This window comes from Excalfactoria chinensis, chromosome 2 (assembly GCF_039878825.1).
Source record: "Excalfactoria chinensis isolate bCotChi1 chromosome 2, bCotChi1.hap2, whole genome shotgun sequence".
Lineage (NCBI taxonomy): Eukaryota > Metazoa > Chordata > Aves > Galliformes > Phasianidae > Excalfactoria > Excalfactoria chinensis.
This window is the reverse complement of record NC_092826.1, coordinates 108,246,125-108,258,161: the sequence shown is the minus strand read 5'-3', so window position 1 is coordinate 108,258,161 and position 12,037 is coordinate 108,246,125. Positions and strand designations below refer to the sequence as shown.

Below are 12,037 nucleotides of genomic sequence, written 5' to 3'. Positions count from 1 at the left end.
GCAATCCTTTAAGCATCCTACACTGAGCTTCTTCTACATGGAAGCTGGTAACTGTCAGCAAAGCAGGCTGCATCCTTCCTCCTCAGGGCAGTCCCACAGCCGTGGGCAGCAGCAGAGTCTGCACCGCCCGCGCATTCCAGCCAGGACTGCTCGGGTCACAGGGCCACAAAGGAGCAGGATCTGTAGAGACACGTACCTAACGAGTGTCCCAGATCACCCTGCTCTAAGCAAGCCTGTGTTCATCTTCCTCCCTGTGACTTGTTTATCAGTACAAAGTAAGCGAGCTGAAGACTTTTAACAACGATTTCAGAAACAGTGGCACACTGTTAAATGAGTTTGTGCTGGATATAGAGCTGGAGAAACTGAAAATACTGATAGTATTGGGGGCAGCTCAGCATACTGTGCAGCACACGCAGTAACAAGGATAGCTGTTAGCACAATTGCAGCACTATCTCACTGTCTGAATCAGCAGAAGCACCCAGAAACTTTAGCCCATAAATCCAGACTGTTCCGTGTTGAAATTGCCAACCCTTATTCTATACCTCCATGCCTTTCCTTCTTTTGCTACCTTTCAGCCCTCTCACTTCACAACATCCTGAGTTCTGTGCCAAGCCCAGTCCAGCCCATTGGTCTGGGTGTGTTCTTCCCATCCCCAGAATCTCGAAGTCCACCTGCAGCCATGCTGGCTCTTGCATCCCTCCGTTTCTCCTTCCAGCCCTCCCTGTAGGGAGGATTCCTCCCTACACCGGTGGGCCGCACCGGACACTCCCACATGCCCTCTGCAATAAGTACACAAGCATTTAACACAGCGCACGGTTTACGCTTATACAAATCCCCCTCTTCCCGGCTCATCTATTCCTACACATTTACTTCAAGGGCACCAACCAGGAAAAAAAGTTCTTCCTGCGTGCAAACAGCCCTTTTGAGGGCGATAAACAAACAGCGCAGCACCGCACGAGTCCCACGGCTCACATGCAACCGCGCTCTTCCCATCCACAGCCCTCACCGCATCCCGCAGCCTGGGGCACCCCGACCCCCACCCTCCCCGGCCCCGCAGCTGCCCCTCCGGCTCCAAGTTTGCATGAGGAACCGTCCCGGCCCCGCAGAGCTGGGACAGCCCCGGCCGTCGCTCTTCACAACCCCCGGCCCCCCCGGCGAGCTCCGGCTGCCGCCCGGCCCCGATGCCGGCCCCTTCGCCGGAGCCTCCCCGCCGCGGCCCCGCGCTGAGTGGAGCGGAGGGGAGAGGCGGGACGGGCCGGGGGCTGCGGACAGCCCTCGCCTCCCTCGGCGCCCACCTGCTCGCGGTGCCGCTGCCGGTGCCGCCGGGGCCGGGACGGAGAGGCGCGCTCCTCCTCGGGCAGAGGGCGCCAGGTACGGCGCCTGCCCTCCTTCCCTCAGGGGAGTGGGGGTTGGTCGGGAGGCGGGGGAAGGAGGTGTGTGTGTGAGGAGGGAAATCTGAAATCTGGAAGAGGAGCTCGTCGCAGTCCTCAGGAGGGAACAACAAACGATCAAGTAACTAAATATTAAGTAGTCATGTAATACACACATACACGTGTACTGAGTGGGAGACAGACAGCGGTAGGCTGCAGCCAGCTGTTTCTGATGCCAACAGCCCTTCAGCACCAGGTGCCACCCTTTCATGTCGGCCCCGGACGGCAGATAGAGGCTTAGCACTGAGTACACGGGGCTTGTCCTCAGGAGGAATCCATGGATGCCTTCCAGGCCCATTCCTCATCCCCAACCCCATCCCCACCTGTGAAGCACCATCCTGCAATGCAGTGTCCCATTACTCAAGCGCACACCTTGGCTTCTCTTTTCAAATGCCCACATGGAACCCAAAACAGTGCCCAACAGCACAAAGGTGCCACTACTCCATCCCATCACCAAAGGCCATCCACCCGATGAACTGCATCCATCTGGGAAGGGGCTATGGGTGCAGCCAGATGTCTGCCTTCGTTCCTCACCCTCAAACCTCAGACTGTGTACACAGATCATACACAAACAGTCTTGGTTTCTTCAGGATTATTTAAAGGCAGTTTCCAGCTGGAAATGCCATGGCTTCACCTTCCTTGTTTCTGTTGAGGAGATAAGGATGTGACGCGGGACCATATCAGAGGCCTTGCAGAAATCCAGAGCTGAGAACTTGATTTAATATTTTGAAAATATCTTCCTGATTGCTTGTCTAAACCACTTCTAGTCCCAAGTATCTGTCCCAGTTGTTTCTACAGTGGTCAGGCAGCTCTAAACCCATTTCTGTTGCCCACTAGTTTCAACACAAAAGCACAAAGCAAAACCCAGAGGACCATAAGTAGTGCACCAGAAAAAAAAATAAATCTAAGCATTTACTTAAAAAAATATGTTTATACGTATATGTTCCAAATTTGAAAGTAGTCTTGTGCCAGTGTGCAGGAACACGATCTTGTTCTTCGGCCTGGTGATCAGTTTACTGAGCTTTTGACACCCTCTTTATTCATGCAGTTTAATCTTAGTATTCGTTTTTAGATTACTAATGCTGGAAACCTTTTGGTTTATATCAGAAGTGGATTTCAGAGGAACAAGCTGCAAGAAACACACAAAAAAGTTGACTTCTGTTCTTATGACTTTGCTTTTTGGTTCCTAAATCCCACTACTTACCAGCTAGATCCAACTAATGGCAACCAAGTTCAGCAGTGACCATTTCTACCTGTGCAGTTGCACTCAGCTGCTAATGTGTTTATGGGCTGGTCTAATCTGAAACAGCTCTACCCACGGGACACCATTCACATGCATTTATTACACTGAAGTATGCAATACTTGCCACTGGGCCAGTGGTAGCATGTTACAGGAAACTGTGGTTCAATAAATTGAATTTGAAGAGCCCTTTGGGGCTGCGTGCCAAGGGGCTGTAAAAGTCTTGCCTTTCATCTTTGAGGGGCATAGGTGGAAACTGCTCACTTCCCGGTACTGTACCCAAACAAGGACACTCCTGGAGTGAACAGAACTACTGGAAGAGGCCACAGACTGATATCCAAGCTGTTTTGTGAAGGCTGCTGTGATGAAGCCCAGTTAAAACAAATGAAAGAAAAAATGTGTATCACTCCATAGAGGACTCCTCCCATTCTTAATTTTTTACAATACCAGATTATGATGATTATTAGTAAATATATAATTGATCATTTATTTAAAAATATCTAGGAGCTAGGAATGTTCAGACTGGAAAAGAGGAGGATCAGGGGAGACCTTATTGCTCTCTATAACTTCCTGAAGGGAGGTTGTATTGAGCTGGGGGTCGGCCTCTTCTGTCGTGTCATTAGTGATAGGACTAGAGGGAATGGCTTCAAGCTACAGCAGGGGATATTCAGTCTGGACATTAGGAAATATTACTTCTCAGAAAGGGTGGTCAGGCACTGGAATGGACTGCCCAGGGAGGTGGTGGAGTCACTGATCCTGGGGGTGTTCAACGTTTGGACACTGTGTTGAGGGATATGGGAACTATTGGTGATAGGTGAACGGTTGGACTGGATGATCTTTTAGGTCTTTTTCAGCCTTAGTGATTCTATGATTTTATGATTTTTCTACACCAAGACTATGCTTATGGTATGGTTATCTTCAAGACTTCCTGATAATTCCACACAAGAAAAAAGAACACTTGAATTAAGTCAAACAGTTTAGGAGGAGATGAAGGGTATCCCATGCAGGGGAAGATGCTCTTTTATTTGGCATCATGGTTCAGTTTTTGAGTAGAAAGATCTTCAATAATGTGTGTCAGTGTAAGTACTTGCCAAATAAATTACTCTGAAAGATGTATTCAAGTTATTTGTTCTTTGTTGTTGTTGTTGTTGTTTTCCATATCCATAAAAAACCAAAAATGGAGGGTTCTGTTTGATTCATTATTTGGATACTTTTACACATTATTGGTTCTTTAAGTTGTTGATAAGATCCTAGCTACTAGAAGATTTATTCAGCACATGAAGGTGACAGTACTGCTCGTACAGATAGCCTCAGTCCTGCTACAAAGTAGAACACCATACACCACTCTACAGAGTAAAGAAAAACCCTTCCAAGGACCCAAACTGAGCAGGCAGTTGGCTTGCCTCAGCTGAGTTTTGTGCTGCCTTAGATCTGCTGCTAGCAGCACCCAGCCCAGATAGCCTAAACCAAACTCATTTCTCCTTCAGAACTTGACCCCAGAGAACTCTGAGCTCTTGAGAACAGCTGATGTTCCAGCTCTAGCTCAATGTCACTGCCACATGGGCAAGGTTTTAGGGCTGTTTTTGTTGCTGGTTGGTCAACAGAAACTGTGAAATCAGGCTTGATGCCTGCTGTGAAAATCCTCAAGTAAAAATGTCATGTTTCCACATTTCCTTGTCCATAAGCTTGTACGTTACTTAAAATCAATGGAGAATGTACACATGGGACATATTGAGCAGTCAGAGCAAACATGGTTTCTACTGGGTTTGTCTTTTGTTGTGTCATTTTAATTGCTTTAGGGAGCATAAATTTGTTCCTCTTTAATTAACTTAAATATTTAACTCAAGTACTTAAAATGCAAATGTGTCTGGAAGTTACTTTACAACATTAAGTATTCCCTCAGCTTTACTTCTGGTGTAGCTTGTGTTGTATCTCTTGATCACATCAGTGGTAAGTATCAATGATAATAATTTACCCTAAATCTAGGAGAAATGCAATACATTTAATACATTAAAATACCTTTTAAAGACATAACAAAAATACTGATAGGTGAAGGCATTTGTGCATAATCTGAAAATAGCTTTACATTTTAGTGCATAGAACAGAAAAGCACTAAGAGTAGAAGTAGAAATGTTCCCTGCTTTCTGCCTGCCATTTGATTACACTTCTGAATAGCTTCCAACACTTGAAAGCTGTGTTTCAAGAAGTCTCAACCATTGTGCTTGATGACTATGTTCACTCTGGTTCCACAATTAACAGAGACTTTCCCTTGTATTAACAGAGATATTCATCTGTATTTGTCTCCAAATCTTGATCTTTACCTTGATACCTGTACAAATTCTGTACTTTATTTTCCATATTTGCTCTGATATCTTTTTGCTCTAATAAAATCACTTTTCTTCTATTACATTTTGGCAGGAAATTTCTAAACGTGACTGGATTACTTGCTATAGAACAATGGAGCCATGTTTACAAATGCTTTTTAGACAGCAATAGTGAGGAAATCTGTAGACAAATAATTAACAGAGATGATTTCCCTAGAGGAAAATATTGGTGTTTACTTTTTTTGGGTGTTTTTAATCCAAATCCTAAACCTTTGCTCCCCATCTTGTTGATCAAGTTGTTTGCTGAGTTCTTTGGAAACGACATCTAAGTTTGTTCAGGCTCATAGTAAGTAATTAGTACCTACTGTGAATTCCTCCCATTGATTGTATTTATTTTGCTTACTTCTGTTTGTGCTGCATGATGTCTTAAAAAGTATCTGTTAGCAATAAAGCTTTGCATTTTCTTCAGTGCTTGGTTCTGCCATTCATTTTCTGCATGACCTCTGCGAAAGTACTTAATCGCTCTTAATAGCATGAGTGGAACAAGAATGCATTCATTAATATTTGTGAGGCTGCCAGACACTGTGCTGCTGCGAGCATTTACAGTACCTTACAGAAATTATAATTGCACAACCCAGCTGGTTAATGTTTATCCAGTTACCAAACAGCTAAACAAAAAGCAGAGAGGCAGGACTGCTCTTTTCTCTTGATCGGTACTGAATTTTAAAGGAATTTTTCCATGTCAAAGCTGTAGAATTAAGCACTGGATGAATTACCATTAGCAGGCCTCTCTGTAGAGAGTAATGAGCTGAAAGCATGCCCAGTGCCAGTCTGCAATTAGAGTGAGAAGTGAAATATGGAAAGAATCAGAACACCATTTGCAAATCTCACTTTCTGGAGCATAACATTTTCATCCCCACCAGGGGGAGCGTACTTGAAGATAACAATTAGCAAGCTTAAATGCTGTATTTGGAGCTGATGGTGTCCTTTGCCTCTTTCTTGAAATAGAAAGACACTTTGTGATCTTTGAAGAAGCAGTGCTAGTGTTTTCCTGCATCCTGGGCTTTGGACATATTTTGAACGCTATTTTTTTTGAGCATCGATGTTAAGAACAAGATTTATCTCAGGATTTATCCAGAACAGAATGCCAAACAGGAAGAAAAGTCTCCTACATAATGGCATACGCATCTATTGACATGGCACATGGAGCGTAGATACTAGCATAGTCAAAGAGCAGTGTGAGTATGCATCTGTTGGTATCTGAGTATCTGCTGGTCTTGGGTACAAATACCGCAGTACTCCCTGCTGTTTCTGAAGGTACTGCAGGCATAGCTTACTTTTCTCAGCAAATTACTGTCCTTTGCACACACAGCCTCTGGTCTGATCTTCTGCTCTGTCTAGTTCACACCAGTCAAAACTGAAATACTTTCAGCTATGCAGTCCTTAAAGTCATGCTGCTGTAGAGGCATCATTCCACACTGCCAGAAAGCGGAAGATAAGACAGGAAACAGGTCTCATAATTTATGTAAGCAAGCTTGCAGTTTCCCCGTGTGGATATTTCATTGTAAATACCTGAGGTATTCTCTGAAATAATTGGCGCTTTGTGTCTGAAGAAAGACACTGTCTCATTTGACACTGAGATTTGAACATATTTTTAGTAAGCGCCAATTCAGCTTTTCACCACCTCACGAGAAAAGATGAGATACTTTACAGCCTGCAGCATACGAAAAATATGCATGTAAGTCCCATTGGAACAAATGGATCCACACACAGTGTTTACAAGTGGTGCTATCAACATTTTTATAGGTATTTAAAACCATTTTTCTCTTTGAAATGCAGTCAATATCTCTCCCAGCCCCCGAGAGCACTTTAAGTACTTGAAGCCCATTGTGGGGATCTGAAGAAGGGAGTGCCCTCTGCTGCACTGTGCAGATAGGATTTTCAATCCAATTGTTAGCAAGGAAAGACTGCACTTGAAGGGCTATCATCACATTCACTATCAATAATCTCAGCAGCAGTTACTGATATTATTACTCTCTGGTTTTGTCCCAGATGACATTATTATTTTCAGTCATTCAATAAGATGAAATTAAATAATGATTTATTATCATGGAATACTTCTAAGTGAGGAGTTTATTCTCGGTAAATCTGAAGCAAAAAAATACAGTTTGGGGTGTAACATTCAACTACTGTGACTAGCCACCATAAGGTGAGTCTGAAGAAGATTATAACGGATTATTTCAGAGGAATGGCTGGTGAGGTGGAAATACATAAATATCATTGTCAGAACATGTATTGTAAGCTGGAAAATAGGAGACAAACTGTCAGCAAGAGAGAATTTTGCAGCTGGGAATACAGCACTGACCGTGACCTTGTAGCTCATGAGGAAGGCACTGACTTAGCAGAGTGTGGTGTGGTGGTAGGAAGACTCAAAGGAATGAGCTGCTGAGTACAGAAACACTCATGCTGGAAACCTGAGTGGATAGGACATGTCTAGATACTACTGGGAGGAACATTTCCCGTACATTTAGGTGGTTGCTGAAGGCACCATACTGCAAATGGCTACTGGGAGGAACGTTGTTGGAAAAGGAAGGCAATTAAATAAGCAAATGGATGGAAATAATACCTTCTGATTGTGATATTCATAGCTGCCCTTTCTTACTCTGTAGTTTTATCCCATTCAAACTGAACTTCTGAAAGTACAGAGCTGGGGAAATGTAGAAATGTAACAAATATCTACGGACAAAGATATTTCCATCTCCTCCGCCAATCCTGAGTTCACTTGTGCTGCAGGAAGCACATGGAGATCAGCACAGAGCAGCCTGCTGTGTGCTTTTTTCTATAACACCCTGTAGAAAGACTTCAGAAAAGATGTTCAGGGTCTCAGGTCTGTGGTAGGAACAGCGTCTGTTCTACTGAGATTTTCATCTCCCTACATGAAAACACCCTTTTTTTTTGCAGAACAAAATCTGACAGTGTATTAGAAATTAACATCAAAAGGAGAGGAGTGGATTCTCCTATTCATTCTCTTTCGTCTGTAATTTTTTTCCCTTCTATTTCTCTCTCTCTTAAAAAAAAAATAAATAAAATTTTCTATTTATGGCAAACTGACACGATAATTTCTGGGAGTCGGTGGTGTTCCCATAGAAACAGCCTTGATTTGATGATATCACTGCAAGTTGCTACAGTTACTCTGCTGTGTTCTAATTAAAACAAAATCTTCCTAGATAAACTGCATTTAAATCTTTGAACGTTTTTCTATGTAATTGGACTTCTATAATATCCATTTTTCTTTTGACTGTACCCGTGTAAGGGCCAAAAACCTTCTGTTGACCAAGACACCATTCTTTATGAAACAGTCTTTTTGTCTCAGGTCTCCTGTGTTCATAAAACCCTAGCGGGTTTTTATAGCTAATAATAGTCTATGTAAGTGGCTCTAAGTGATTTGTGGAGTAAGAGCTGTAACTATTACATGCCACCAAAGAGCTGCTTCTTTTATTCAACATTTAATACTTTGCAATAGCAGCAATCTTTATTTTAGAACCTCAGTGCACTTCCTGTTGTTATGTCTTAAGGCGTTAATGAATTCTGTATTAAAAGGCAGATATTTAAGTGACCAAAATGAAATTCTCCAGATGATGCTTTCAACTGCCATGCAGTAACTGTCCAGAACATTCTGTAGGGGGCACGGGGTGTCAAAACCACGCTTTTTTGTTTTGTTTTCATACGTGTCCCCAAACTGCAGAGAAAAGGCTTGATTGCCAGCTCACATTTTCCAGATGAGATATTAGTAAAATTCTGGACTTTTTCTTATTATGAAGTGCATGAAATGAGAGGATGGAAGGGCAAACAGAAAGAGGGATTGTAGCAAATAAGTTTCTTTGAGTCTGTATGAGCTTGAGAGAGAACCCCTGCAATTCTTACTGGTGCAGATTGAGGCACCTCATCTTCTCTAGCAAGAGAAAAATGCTGTCATGAAGTTTGCTTCTTAAGGAGACAAAACACACAGAGAATAACTCAGCTCTATATCTCAGACTTCTCATCTCTGTGGCAAATTAAGCCACACAACCATAACCGTCAGACATTCTCAATAAAAGGTGACAAGATTAATGCTACAACTTTCCCATCTCCCTAAGGAAATTACGATTACTTATAGTAAGTTATGTAAGTTGTGATTAGTTATATAAGTTATTTGCCAAGGAGATGGTAATTTACAAAAATGTAGAAGTCTCACCAATAGAAAACCCAGGAACAGAATTTGGGGCAAGATCTTCTTTTCCATTTCTCTGATATAAACGTCCCTTTCAAATCCCATCAATCTTTTCATCAAATTTGCTTTTATTTGGTGCTATTGTTGTGCTTTGTCACTTGCTTTTGATCATATATTTATCACATTGTTATGCTTATCCTCAGATAAACTCTCATGAATAAACTTCACATAAACACGAAGCGAAATGGATCAAAAAGACAAACACTTTCTTGAAGGATAATGGGATATTAAATGTGCCAGGACAGAGATCATCTTTACCTTCTGAGGTTGGAATGTGCTGTTTAAAAGGGGTCAGGAAAAGCTGTCTGAGCATCCTGGACATTGCAGCAGTAAAAAAACATTTTTAGAGGAATATTTGTTCCTCTAGAAAGTACTGCATTACCCATAGCCCTCCAATCAGTTCATTTCATAAGAACGACGTGCGCTCTAACTAAAAAGTGAAATGAACAAATAAACAACAAAAAAAAAACCCCACAGATTAAATCATTTCTCATTGAGCTTCCAAGGTTAGCAAAAACACACTGTGGGAGGAACAGCTCAGCTCTAATCTGACTAATTATTTTGGCATTTAGCATGAGTGGGCTGCGGAAAAGTCATCCCAAGAAGTCAACCTGGTTGCCCATGGTTTCCCGTCCCTCCAGAATGCTCCACAGCAGGGCAGTGCTGGGCTCTGTAGTTGCTCTGCAGGATCCCCCAGATGCCATTTTGTGCCTGAGCCAGCCCCAGCATGGAGGGCAGCACGACCCTATAGAGAAAGAGTAGCTAGTGCTGCTAGCAACTGTGCCATTTCTATTTACCCAGCAGGCAGCGACTTCATCTTAACAGATGATTTCGACTGTTCTGTTCCCTCTAGTTCTTTCCACTGTACTGAATACTTCCCTCTTCTCCAGTTGGAGGCCAATTTGAAGTCACCTCTAAAAAAAGGGATCTGGATGTAGAATTCACCGAAATCAGAAGTTTCACACCAAGAAGAATCTACCACAGCTACTCCTTTTACTGCAGTTAATGGACGTTTCACAGATCTCTCTATGCAGCTTTGAGGTCAGCTATGCTTCTTTCTCATTCTGATATGTAATAGATTGCCCACTCATCACTTACTGGGATTTGCAGGTTTTTGGTTTGGAATTTGTTGCAAAGATGGAAAAACAAAATCTTTTAGGTTGACTAGAAAACTACTTCTCGAATGAAATATTCACAACTATGTTGTGAATTAAACACTGCTTCTTTCTGAAAGGTGGTATATTTCCTCAGGAGTTAAAAAAACAAACAAGCTGTAGATGGTTTTGAAGAAAATGAAATTTATTAGGCAAAGTTATTGTACTTTCACCATAGTCAGCTCAAAACATCTTTGCAGTACAAGCAAAACTGAGTTTTTCTGTCTGGAGAAGAAGTTTGGGGTCTTCCTACCACAGGAAGGGAGGGAGGGAAAGGAAGACAAGAGTTACGACAAAAAGCAGAAAGGACAGTTCAGGAGGGTCAGACATGTTGCCAGTGGAGTGGGAGAGTATAGCATTCTGAAATGGCTCAGTTTCTGTCCTAGCCAACAGCCATGATATCATCATCATCATCATAGTATCATAGTATCGTGCGAGTTGGAAGGGACCTTAGAGATCATCGAGTCCAACTCCCGGGTTTCGAGCCCCCTGTGTAGCGAAGAGGCACTTCTACCCCCTGCGCCACAAGGGGGATTTGAACCCTGGCCCTTCGGTGCCGCAAGCAGCACTTTATACCACTGCGCCACCGGGGGCACATGATATGGTTTTCAGTCTCTGCCTCTGAATAAATTGGAAGCAGGGCCATGGATGTTTGCTGCCCATGTAGCTCTCGTTGTCTGTGCTGCTTATAAATTACCTAGAATCACCAAGTCGTAGAATCATTTAGGTTGGAAAAGACATTCAAGACCACTCAGTCCAACCATCAGTCTGACCTGCCAAGTCCTGTCACTAAACCATGTCCCTTAGTGCCACACCCACACATTTCTTGAATACCTCCAGGTCTCCAAAACTTCCTTGAGACGCCCATTGCAATGCCTGACCATCCCTTACATGAAGAAATTCTTCTTGAAGTCCAATGTAAGCATCCAGTGTAAGGATTCAGTTCCTCTCCTTGCCTAATTTAGTGAAAGGAATTATATTTAAGTCCGATATTTTAGGAGAGTACCTTGGTCACTGACTGCAGAAAGTGAATTTCTGCTCTTCTGAGTGTCCACTTTATTTCACTCCAGACATTGGATCTGGGACTCGAAGTCACAGATAAGTGCCTTGAACAGCACTTACTCACTCTTCAGCTCAAAACTGCATCTAACCTGTGAACTATATGAGGTACCTGTGTGGTAAAGGCTGTGAGGAATGTCTTGTTGCTTTGACTTTGGCAATGGATGTGGATGTCATTCCTGGTTTCCAAAGCATGATGTTATTCTTGATTCTCACAAAAAATCCATATTCTTTTTTTTTTTTTTTTTCATTCTGATTTTCACCCAGTTCACCACACAACTGAGATTTATATTTAGTTTTACATTATTTTAATTATTATATTTTCATGTTATCAGCTTTCACATTTATTGTTTCTGCAAGGTTCAGGTGTTGCATATTTAAACTGAAGCTTCCAAAGACAGAAGAAAGTGGTTTTCTTTTTGTTTCTGAACTGGATTCTGTTTTCTCTTCCTAGTTTTAATGTTCTGCATGTCTTAATGGAGCTCTGCCAGCCTGATTAGTCTATTTAGTGTCTACTTATGAAGCCTTAGGACTTAGACATGCAATTGAGAACGGGAGCA

The 12,037-nt window shown here is 42.6% G+C and overlaps 1 protein-coding gene across 1 annotated transcript in view; it reads right to left on the bottom strand.

Annotated features, from left to right (window-relative positions):
* WIPF3 (WAS/WASL interacting protein family member 3) overlaps window positions 1–1,413 on the bottom strand; it is a 38,060-nt gene extending 36,647 nt beyond the window's left edge. The window contains exon 1 of the mRNA XM_072330669.1: window positions 1,296–1,413. The gene's annotated coding sequence lies outside the window, so the exon portion shown is untranslated. The remainder of the gene's footprint in view (window positions 1–1,295) is intronic.
* Between the last annotated feature and the right edge of the window lie 10,624 nt (window positions 1,414–12,037).